This window comes from Aethalodelphis obliquidens, unplaced genomic scaffold (assembly GCF_003676395.1).
Source record: "Aethalodelphis obliquidens isolate GAN/ISIS:26980383/991018 unplaced genomic scaffold, ASM367639v1 scaffold15, whole genome shotgun sequence".
Classification (NCBI taxonomy): domain Eukaryota; kingdom Metazoa; phylum Chordata; class Mammalia; order Artiodactyla; family Delphinidae; genus Aethalodelphis; species Aethalodelphis obliquidens.
Window position 1 is genome coordinate 26,187,801 of NW_020837959.1, and position 10,987 is coordinate 26,198,787.

At 35.0% G+C, this 10,987-nt stretch overlaps 1 long non-coding RNA gene across 1 annotated transcript; it reads right to left on the bottom strand.

Annotated features, from left to right (window-relative positions):
- Positions 1-3,823: 3,823 nt before the first annotated feature.
- Positions 3,824-10,447, bottom strand: LOC113625450 (uncharacterized). The gene is made up of 3 exons (XR_003434684.1): positions 6,974-10,447; positions 5,962-6,027; positions 3,824-3,979 (listed from the first exon to the last, which is right to left on the bottom strand). It is a non-coding gene; the product is annotated as an uncharacterized LOC113625450 (long non-coding RNA).
- Positions 10,448-10,987: the final 540 nt, after the last annotated feature.

Below are 10,987 nucleotides of genomic sequence, written 5' to 3' on the forward strand. Positions count from 1 at the left end.
TTTAGTACATGAGAAAGGTGACTACACAAATCACTGGGTTAAAGATAGACTTTTTAGTACATGGTGCTGTGACAACTGGGTAGCCATTTGTAGAAAGATAAAATTAGATTAATATCTCACACCATACACAAAAATAAACTCCAAGTGGATTAAGTATCTACATGTAAATTTAAAAACATCATACAAGTACCAAAGGAAAAATAGATGAATTCCTCCTCAACCTCCATGTAATGAAAGACTTTCTAATCATGACTCAAAATCCAGAAGCAATAAGAAAATAATAAATTTGACTACATAATAAATTAAAAAATTTTGCACAAGAAAACCATAGGACTTCCCTGGTGGCGCAGTGGTTAAGAATCCACCTGCCAATGCAGGGGACATGGGTTCGAGCTCTGGTCCAGGCAGATTCCACATGCCGTGGAGCAAATAAGCCCGTGCACCACAACTACTGAATCTACGATCTAGAGCCCGCAAGCCACAACTACTGAGCCTGTGTGCTACAACTACTGAAGCCCATGCACCTAGAACCCATGCTCGACAAGAAAGAGAAGCCACTGCAATGAGAAGTCCACGCACCTCAACAAAGAGCACCCCGTTTGCTGCAACTAGAGAAAGCCCGCACGCAGCAATGAAGACCCAATGCAGCCCAAAATAAATAAATAAATTTATTAGAAAAAGAAAACATAAACTAAGACAAAGTATAATTGACAAATTGGGAGAAATGTTGATGATACATAATACAAAGTGCTAATAATCTTAATATGCAACTACTCTTAAAATTGAGGGACAGAAGCTAAAGCAGTGCTTACTAGGATATTTGTGGCATTAAATATTTATATTAGAAAGGAAGAAAAGTCTCAGATCAATAATGTAAGTTTTCAATTTAGGAACTAGCAAAAGAAGAGAAAAAATAAAACTAAAGCAAGAAGAATGAAGGAAATAATAAACATTAATCAGAAATCAATCAAATTGAAAACAGAAAAACAATACAGAAAGTCAATGAAAAAAAAAGCTGGTTCTTTGGGAAAAAAAGTAAAATTGATAAACCTCTAGCAAGACTGACAAAAAAGAGAGAGAGTGGCACAAAATACTAATTCAGGAATAAAAGAGGGGATATCACTACAGACCCCACATCCAATAAAAGGATAATAAGCAAATATGATGAACAACTCTATGCACACAAATTTAATAACTCTTATGCACATAAGATGAAAAGAACAGTTACTTGAAAACATAAAGAAATCTTTCCCTTCTTTCCATTTTCCCAGGATATTATAACATTATCTTCTGATGATCCCAACCTATTTTGGTTAAAAAAAGCCAGAATTCCAAAGTGCAGTTTGTTTTAATATTTTATTTTTTACAAGATAGAAGTTCCTCCATATAAATAAAATGGATTTAATTATAGTTAGAACAAAGAAAAGTAATCCTGCTGAAAAACACCCCCAGGTTTTTCCTCACTTAACTGACATTCAAAGTAATTTTATAACTTAGTTTGTATGGTGAAAGGCAATATAATTATCTTGTTTACGAAACATAACACATGATGACGTACTGCAATTCCAAATGCCTGCTTCAAACATTGTTAAATGTTCCCTTTAGAAAAAGTGTATCAATGAAAAGGCCCATATTTATTTTAATCAGTGAGTTCTATTTCTATGAGTTCTATATTCTATATTCTATTTATGTAGAACTAGAGCTCTATATTCTAGTTTGGGGAATGGAAACAATTTATCTCATCAGCTTCATTAATAGTTGCTTCTGCTCAGATGGAATGTTAATATAGCTTATGACAACTACTAAACGTTAATTAGTACTCATAATTTTCCAAACAAATGGCTAGAAAAAGAGTGATTCTATAATTCATAACTCTTATTTTAAAATAATTTAAGTACTTATTTTTGCTTTCTCTTAGTATATAAACTAGAATTATAAATTTATAAGACCGATATAAAGGAGTGTTATAGGCTGAATTGTGTCCCCCCCAAATTCTTATGTTGAAGTCCTAACCTCCAGTACCATAGAATATTTGGAGATAGTACCTTTCAAAGAGGTCATTAAGGTACAGTGAGGTCGTATGGGTGGGCACTGATCCAACATGACTGGTGTCCTTATAAGAAGAGATTAGGACATAGACATAGTAACAGAGGAAAGACCATGTGAGGACACAGTGGGAAGGTGGATATCTGCAAGGCAAGGAGAGGGGCCTCCGAAGAAACCAAACTGGCTGACAACTTGATCTTGGGCTTCCTAGCCTCCAGAACTGTGAGAAATAAATTTCTGTTGTTTAAGCCACTGAGACCGTGTTACTTTGTTACAACAGCCCTAGCAAATGGACGCAAGGATATTCAATATTTTTTCCCACATGTTGAAAAATGTCTGCAGTATGCTAGGCTCCGTGGGGAATACAAACATTTTAAGAAACAGTTGTTTCACTCAAGAAGTTTAGAATATTCAGACTTAAGTGGGTTGAAGACTGTGGCTGATCTTATATTCTGTAATAAGCAGAAAGATAGATATATATATACATATATATATATACATATATACATTCTCTTATAGCCTCTAAAAGTAAACAGAACGCTGAGTTTTCTCTTCATGATGGATAAAACAAATCCTACAGTGTTTTTTGTTTTCTTGCACTGTAATATATAAAGCCCCATAATAACATGTAAATGCAGTTTAATCATGGACAAATTATTAACGAAGAGCATTTTTTTCTGCTCAACTGCACTTTCACAAGAAGTACAAGCGCAAATAGTAAACTTTATACTACATTTAACTAAGAATGTATTTAGGATCTCCAAACAGATGCTCATTAACACTGAATACCCACTGAAAGATAACAATCTGAGGCCAGGGGACTGACAACTAGAGCTGAGTAGAGACAGGGTCCATGCACCAATGGAGCTAGAATCCAAACAGTTGTATCTGGGATTTTACTCTTCTTACAAAACAGGAGCTACTCTTGTATTTGTGATTGTTCCGAGGAGTAATTACAGGAAATTTCTTTCCAGTAAAAAGTTTCGAAACTTACACACTGCTTTTTGCACTGAAAAAACAACAACAACAACAACAACTGTGCTATTAGTTAAAAGAAGATATGTTGATAAATGAGAGTGTTGTCTGTTCTCTGTGGTTTGGTACGAGCTGTATAATCCATTCCCATCCCACACATCTACATTACTCAACTCTATCACTGAATAATTGAAAGTTAGCCTTGCATTTAGGCACTTACTGCATTGTCTTCTCATACATTCTTAATACTGTATTGCTAATAAGTTGATAATGTACCCCCTTGGATTAGAAATGAATAATCAAAGGCACTGAACTCTGGGAATATGAGCTGTCAGCTTTCCTTTCCTCACTAATATTGAGTTCATTACTTTGATCACTTGGGCCAGTGGTTAGGGTTAAGGATAGCTCATACTGCTGAACATTGAATCAGTATTTGGGGGAAGCTCCTTCTGGAAATGAATTAATTTTATCAGAAAGGGGCAGAGGCAAATTCACAGACAGACATGTTCATAGTACTTGCTAGGAAAGATTTTCAACACATAGTTATTGCTAAAAACTATATGAAGCTTTCTTAGGCTTGGTCTATAACTTTTATGATTAATATTAAACAGATTAATTCCATTAATTCAGTCAGTCCACAGAGATTTGCTGAATGCCTACTATAAGATGCTATCTTATGTCAAGTTCCCTAGAAGCAAAGCCTGAGATGGAGATTCTCGTTGAAATGATTAGTTGAGAGCATGATCTCAGGAGAATGGGGGTGAGAGAGGCAGGTTAGTACAGGGGATAAAAGCTTAGCAGGGATGTAATCTCACTGGGATGCTAGCTTCAGTCCAGTCCCATGGGAAATTCTTTTCTCATCTTGCGGGAAGGCAGCCAGCTTTTGTGTCTCTTGTCAGTCAATTATTTGATGGGGGCTATATCCCTCAGGGTGTGGCTGCTCCAGTCTCCCGTTCTGCTGAAGGGAAGAGAGCAGTTCTCCTGGGTTAGGGACAGCTGTGAGTTGCTAACAAGAGAAACTCATAAATGCTAGGGGATGGACAGACCAGCCAGATCAAGCAGGGTGGGCACTAAAATAGTCCAGCAGATACGGTACTGACTTGTTAAATTTTTAAATTTTTGAAAATTTAGAGGTAGAAAGTACCTTAGAGATTACATAACAAATTACCACTCGTTTTCCATATAAGGAGAACCGAGGTTCAAAGACAGTCTTAGAAGCGCCCGATTTGGCATAATACGGATTAAAGCACAAATCCGACTTCCAGCAATTTAACTTTTATTATATCCCAATTCCTAATTCCAGAAATTTTTCTTTTGATTAGTATATAGGTAGCAGAAAACTCACCTCTAATCTTTTTCTTTCAGAGAGCAAAAGGACTTGATAACATATTTTGGGACAAAATTAATTTTGTAATGGGAAAGAATTAACTGCTCAAGGTCAAATTACTGGACTTCTCCTTCTTGCAATGAGTTTAAGAATTCAACATCTAAATTTAGATGAGAACAAAAAAATAAAAAGGCAGGCCCAAACTGGCAATAAAAATAAGAGACAAAAATCAATTTCTTCCTATCACAAGTGATGAGGCAGAAAAACCCCAGGCTGGAATAATGCTAGAAATAAAATGCAGAAAGAGATGCCTCATCACCGGATTTTTTTTTTTTTTTAACAGAGCTAAGTATTTTGATCACATTTTATGAGGAAGAATCTTGAAAGAAACTACGAGTTAGGATTCTATTTTTGAGTCTTTAGACTTGACAAAACCAGGAATTTTCCTTTTCTCTTAAAACATCTTGGCTTTATATATATATTTATGCTGTCTTTAGGAGTTATGTAACTGTACCAAATAGTCAAAATGTGAGGATTATAAATTCTATTTACTGTATCTGTTTATATCAGGAGTTCTTAACCTGGAGTCCTTGGATGCCCAAACTGTCCATGGATAGAATTCAGTGGGTAGTTGAACTTGATGGGTAAAAACATTTACATCTTTATTTTCAGTAATATTTAACTGAAATTTAGAAAGTCCTCCAAGTATGAATGTTGGCAAAAATCTTAGTCTCTGTGACCTTATAAACCAATAGGAATCACCGAGACTTTCAAATCACAGTGAAGTTGTTGAATATCTCTAAAAATACCACTTATGCTCATCACTCCCTCAAAAGTACTGCAGTGTTAGCGCTCAGCCTCCCTGTCCACAGACACCCTTGCAGTGGAGCTGGCCAAATGCAGAGCAACTCTGGGCCTCCATATGGTGAAGCTATATAACCTCATAATAGAAATTTAACTCAAATAGCTTTAGAGATTTTTGATATTCCTTGAGAGAATCTACCCATTCCTTGTTAAGCAAGCTATGGAAACTTTAATTAGATTTACGATAATATGTTTTTAAGAATCTGGATTGTCAGCACTTGAAGCCAAAAAACAAAAAGTGGAAGTCAACTGGATGTCATACGACATGTATATTGCTCTGTCAAAGAAAGTTTATCATTCTTATTCATTTTAAGTAACAACAGTCTTCACACTAAGAGTTGGGAAAAATAAAATTTAAATTTGAGTTGCCTATATTTTAAATCTATTGTTATTTAGTGTATTTTTTAAAGCTCATATATTTTTATAGTACAAAAATAATATTAAGTTTTTCAATATTTTGAAATATTGAAAAAATTTTCAACATTTTTTCAATGATTTTCTTTGTAATCCTATATATTCAAACCATTTATTTTCATTTAATAAAAAAATATTTATTGAAACATAACAAGCCAGCCATTGCTAGGGACCACATGATGAGTATATCTATCTCACATATAACAGCAATAAATTTTTAACATGCATAACTTATTTAGTACTAATACAAATGTCCACATAACCACAAAGATGAAAATCAATCAATCTACATTTTTTTCAAACACTGTTGTCCCTTGAATTGCTCTTAAGCTCACCTAGGTTCTTAACATCAGGGCAGCTTTAATGGTCCTACTTGGCTACACACCGGCACTTATTCATGCCTAGTTAGACACAGAGTAACATATCAGATTAAAGGGGGAATGGATTTTACAATTAAAAAATGCAAACTATATAAGAAGTGCTGACTACATTTGAATTTAAAAACATTATTACTAGTAGGAATCCATAGGCTTTATCAGACTGCCAAAGGGGTCCATGTTATAAAAGAAGGTTAAGAACCTTTGATTTAGGTGCAAGTTGTTATTTATGCAAATCATGACTCTGAATGGTTGCTCTCACTGGCCTTTGCTTCTGTGTTCTGATTTAAATCATTTTTATTATTTCCTTAACTCATATTTCTTCCTATATTTTTTACCTTTAATGAGATATATTTCACATACCATAAAATTGCTCATTTCAGGTGTATAATTCAGTCATGCAATTAGTAGCTTTATTGAGTCAGTTTTAGAACATTTTCATCCCCCTAATAAGATCACTCATGGTTATTGATGGTTCTTAGATCATTATTAGGCATATTGAAATTGTATCTCACCTCCTCCTCATTGATTATAGTGTTTTCTAGATTATAAGAATTCACCTATAATGAAAGTCCTATGACTATGTTAACACTTAGCATGGCATGACTGGTATACATTTTAAAAACAGGTTTAATGAAAAGATATTCATTCTAATTAATTCAGGCAGTAGTCATCAATAGATGCTAACACTGGTGTGTAAATTTTTGAGGAGTATTAAGATAGTTACATAATCTCAAAGTATGTTTCCATAAAGCATTTATTAATTATAAGAGATAATAATGTTACAGTGGAGAAACATGAAAGATACCACCTTAGCCAAATGATCAATGTTAACTTCAACAATAATGGGACAAATAAACAGCATATGCCTCCTAATGTGGTACACTGAGAGGAACACAGCCTCATTTCTATGATATTCCTACCAAAAGTGCATAACTTGAATCTAATCATGAGAAAACATCAGACAAACCTTAATTTGAAGGGCACTCTACAAAATCCTTGTCCTGTACTCTTCAAAAATATCTGCTTCATAAAATACAAAGAACATCTCGGGACTTCCATGCTGAAGGAAAGTAAAAAGATATGACAACTGAATGTGATGCATGATCTTAAATTTCTTTTGCTATAATTGACATTACTGGACAATTAGTGAAATCTGAATAAGGAGTGTATAGTAAATAATAGTGTTATATCAGTATTAATTTCCTAGTTTTGAAAATTGTACTGTGGCTATATAAGATGTTCTTGGTTTTAGGAAATACACACTGAAGTATATAGCAGGAAAGAAGCATTGTATCTGAAACTTACTCTTAAAGGATTCAGAGGTTTGTGTGTTGGGGGTATGGTTGTGGGTGGGTATGTGCAAGCATGCTTGGATGCACGCGTGCACACACAAGAGAGAGAGAGAGAGAGAGAGAGAGAGAGAGAGGGAATGAAGAAGGTTGTGAGTACAATAAAAGTTAACATTTGAGGAATCTGGGTGGCGTGTATTCCAGAATTCTCTGTACTACTTTTGAAACTTTTCTATAAGTATGATATTATGTTAAAAGAAAACAAAATAAAAAACCTTTCTAAGTGTACTCACTGTCATACCAAATACTGAGAGTTCTGATACCCCAATTTATACTCCACTCAGTTATTTTTAGCTACTGGCAAATTTTGTCCATAGATTTTTCACTGTGCCCTATTTGCTTTTTTCATTTGAGTATTCGTGCTCTCCTCTTTTGTTTATTATTCCCCTAGGGCAGATGATGCTAAGCTGCAAACATACGGCCATTTTCATTTTCTGCCAATCACTTACGAACAAATGCCCCTAAAGACCAATAGTTGTGATAAGCTAAAATAAGGTGTGGAAATGTTGAGCAGAATGAGTCATATATTTTGCGAGTCAGCAGCTTTGGTTGGCTGCTGATTCAATTCGTGAACTTGGGAAAAAACCCGTCATTCCTTTGTGCCTTATTCTCCTCATAATCTTTTTCATTATGGAGTGTTGAGAGGATTAATTTATGATTGTACATCACTTTGAATCTCCATGATTTAGGTATTAAGGGAGTTACCACAATTAAATATTCCTATAAATAGCATACTTATGAAAATCTTCTCCTTGGTATTTTCATAGTTGCTTTAGAATTATAAAAGCTTTTCATAATGCTCAAAATATTACCAGCCTTGGCTTGTGGTAAACTTTCATCCTATAGACATTGTATTATTGAATATTATTGAAGACAATAGGAATTATGCAAGGGATTTATAGATTACCATTGTTTTGCCTATTTTATCTTTTCATTTCTAGACTGGAAGTGCATAAATTAATTTTTTCCTTCAAAGTTTTTGCCCTCTGCACAAGGTCTGCTGTATTTGCTTGCATGGTACCCAATCACCTTTTCGCTGGAATTGAGTTTAGGTTAGGGAAACATGCCTCCTCCAACTCAGTTCATATGGTTTAGTCGGGACTGACCCAGGAAGATGGGGTCCTTGATGCAGATCTGGCCAATCAGAGAGCACACGCCCTGTCTACAATGATTGTAGGAATAGGCAAGTGATACCAAGGACCATGAGTCCCTCTTATGACTCATTCTAAAATTATTAAGAAACAGGTGATCTCCTTCATCTGGGATTGCTTAACTGAGAAAATGTAAGCTTAGTCTTTCTAGTAGCTATCTTGTCATTATGAGGGGAGAGCACATCTAAGCCTGTTTCCAATCCAGATAAAAGCAAAAGTGAGAGGTAAAAGGAAGTAAAATTTCCCAAAGATCATTTGAGTACCTAGATTGGGTATGCCTGTACAGAGATAACAGTTTGCTAATCTGGGTCAATGCTTTTTTTTTTTGTTTTTTGACTTAAGTTGGTTGAGAGAGCTCCAACAAAATCATTTTGTACATGTGGCAGAGACAGCTGGTTGCTTATTCAATATCCACTTTCCTCTTTATCCTTAGTAACATAATCTCAATTTGATTCAGGGTACCAATTGTCCTAGCTTTAAAAAAAAGTACTTCCCAGCCTCCTTTATAGGTAGGAATGACCATGTAACTGGTCAAAGAGATATAGGCAGAAGTCATAGGCTGGGATTTATTAGAAGACTTATTAACAGAAAGCTTGGATGAGTTTTTCTGCTCCTCGCCCTTCTACTTATTCCTTCCTGAATTAATAACATATGACAGTTGCAATTCTAGTGGCCATCTTGTGCTCTTGAGGATGGAAACCATGTATTAAGAAAGGATTCCCGTTGTCGTTGTAGAACTTCGTACCAGTGTGGATAGCCCACTTTTGTGTTTCTTACACGTAAAATGATAAACTCTTAGGTATTTAAGCCACTGTAGTCAGGCTTTTATTGCCAGTAGCTGATAAAATTCCTACTTGATATAATACAACTCTGCAATTGAACATCAATGGTACTTCAGGAGATGCCTGAATTTATTTTCTGTGAAATGAAGAGAAACAAGACAAGAGTATTTTTGCTTAAAGTTACAGGTAATTCTCTTTACTTTTGCATCATTTATGAATGTTAGGTGACAAGCAATTAATAATAATGGCTGCTACTTCTTCAACCTCTTTTCTGATCCTTTCTATACAACGAAGAAAATTTTAGATGGGTCAAATGTGGTAGCTCAGAGTCACAAAGCTCGCCAATATGAGCTTGTAGATGTTCTCATTTTTTTGGCCTTCTCCATTCTTATGATTATTGTCCCATTTCAGGAAATCATCAGTCTGTTACTTGGGGCTTCCTGCATCCAATCTTTTGTTTGCTAAGCCCAATTCTCTGCACTAGCATCAACGTTATCATTCAAATATACATCATGATTTTAAAAACTGCTTAAAAAAAACAACGACCTAAATAAGCTGGAGAATGACAAAAGTCAGGTAGAAGCTGGAGAGAAGTCAGAACTTGAAGGAGATAGTAACAGGTTATTTTATCAGGTGATTTTTAACAGGCAGTCTCCAGTAAAGGAGCTAAAACTTGGATGGAAACCCACAGTCATACTGGCTTAAAGAAACAAGAAACAAAGCACCAAGTTTAGGGTGATCACTGCAGCTGGAAAGAAAGAGAAAAAATCTCTTAAAAGAGAGATCCAGAAAGGGAGAGTTCCAAATTCTCTGCTCAGATCATAGTTGAAACCTGAACTCTACTTGCACATGACAGATTAAAGGGGCCCAGATAAGGCCAAAAGATTTGAACAGAAATTTAGCTGCTGCCCTCTACGGGGAAAACAGATTTTGGAGTGTGAGTCCAGCTATGTTAACTACATATTAAAAAACAAACGAGCAAACACCACTATTAGAAAAGTAGGAATAGAGAGAAAATTCTTCAACTTGATAAAGAACCTACAGCTAATATGATGAGAAACTTAAAGCTTTCCTGATAACATCAGATACCAGGCAAGGATATCCCTCCTCACCACTGCTTTTCAACATCATACTGGAAATCCTAGCTAATGTAGTAAGACAAGAAAAGGAAATAAAAGTTATACAGATTGGAAAGGAAGAAATGAAACTGTTGTTGCTTGCAGATGACATGATTGTCCATGTAGAAAACCCAAACAAATCAACAACAAAAAAATAACCTGCAATTAATAAGTTATTATATCAAGGTTGCAGGATACAAGGTTAATATACAAAAGTCAATTGCCTATATACTGGCAATGAACAAGTGGAATTTGAAATTAAAAACACAGTATCATTTACATTAGCATCCCCCTTAATGAAATACTTATGTATAAATCTAACGAAATATGTACAAGAGCTATATAAGGAAAACTCCAAACTCTGAGGAAAGACATAAAGAAGAACAACATGAATAGAGAGGTATTCAATATTCATGAGTAGGAAGACTCAACATCATCAAAATGCCATTTCTTCCCACTTTGATCTATAGATTCAGTGCAATCCCAATCAAAATCCCAGCAAGTTATTTTGTGATTCTAACGTTTATATAGACTAAGCCCCAAAATAACCAATTCAACACTGAAAAAAATGAACAAAGTTG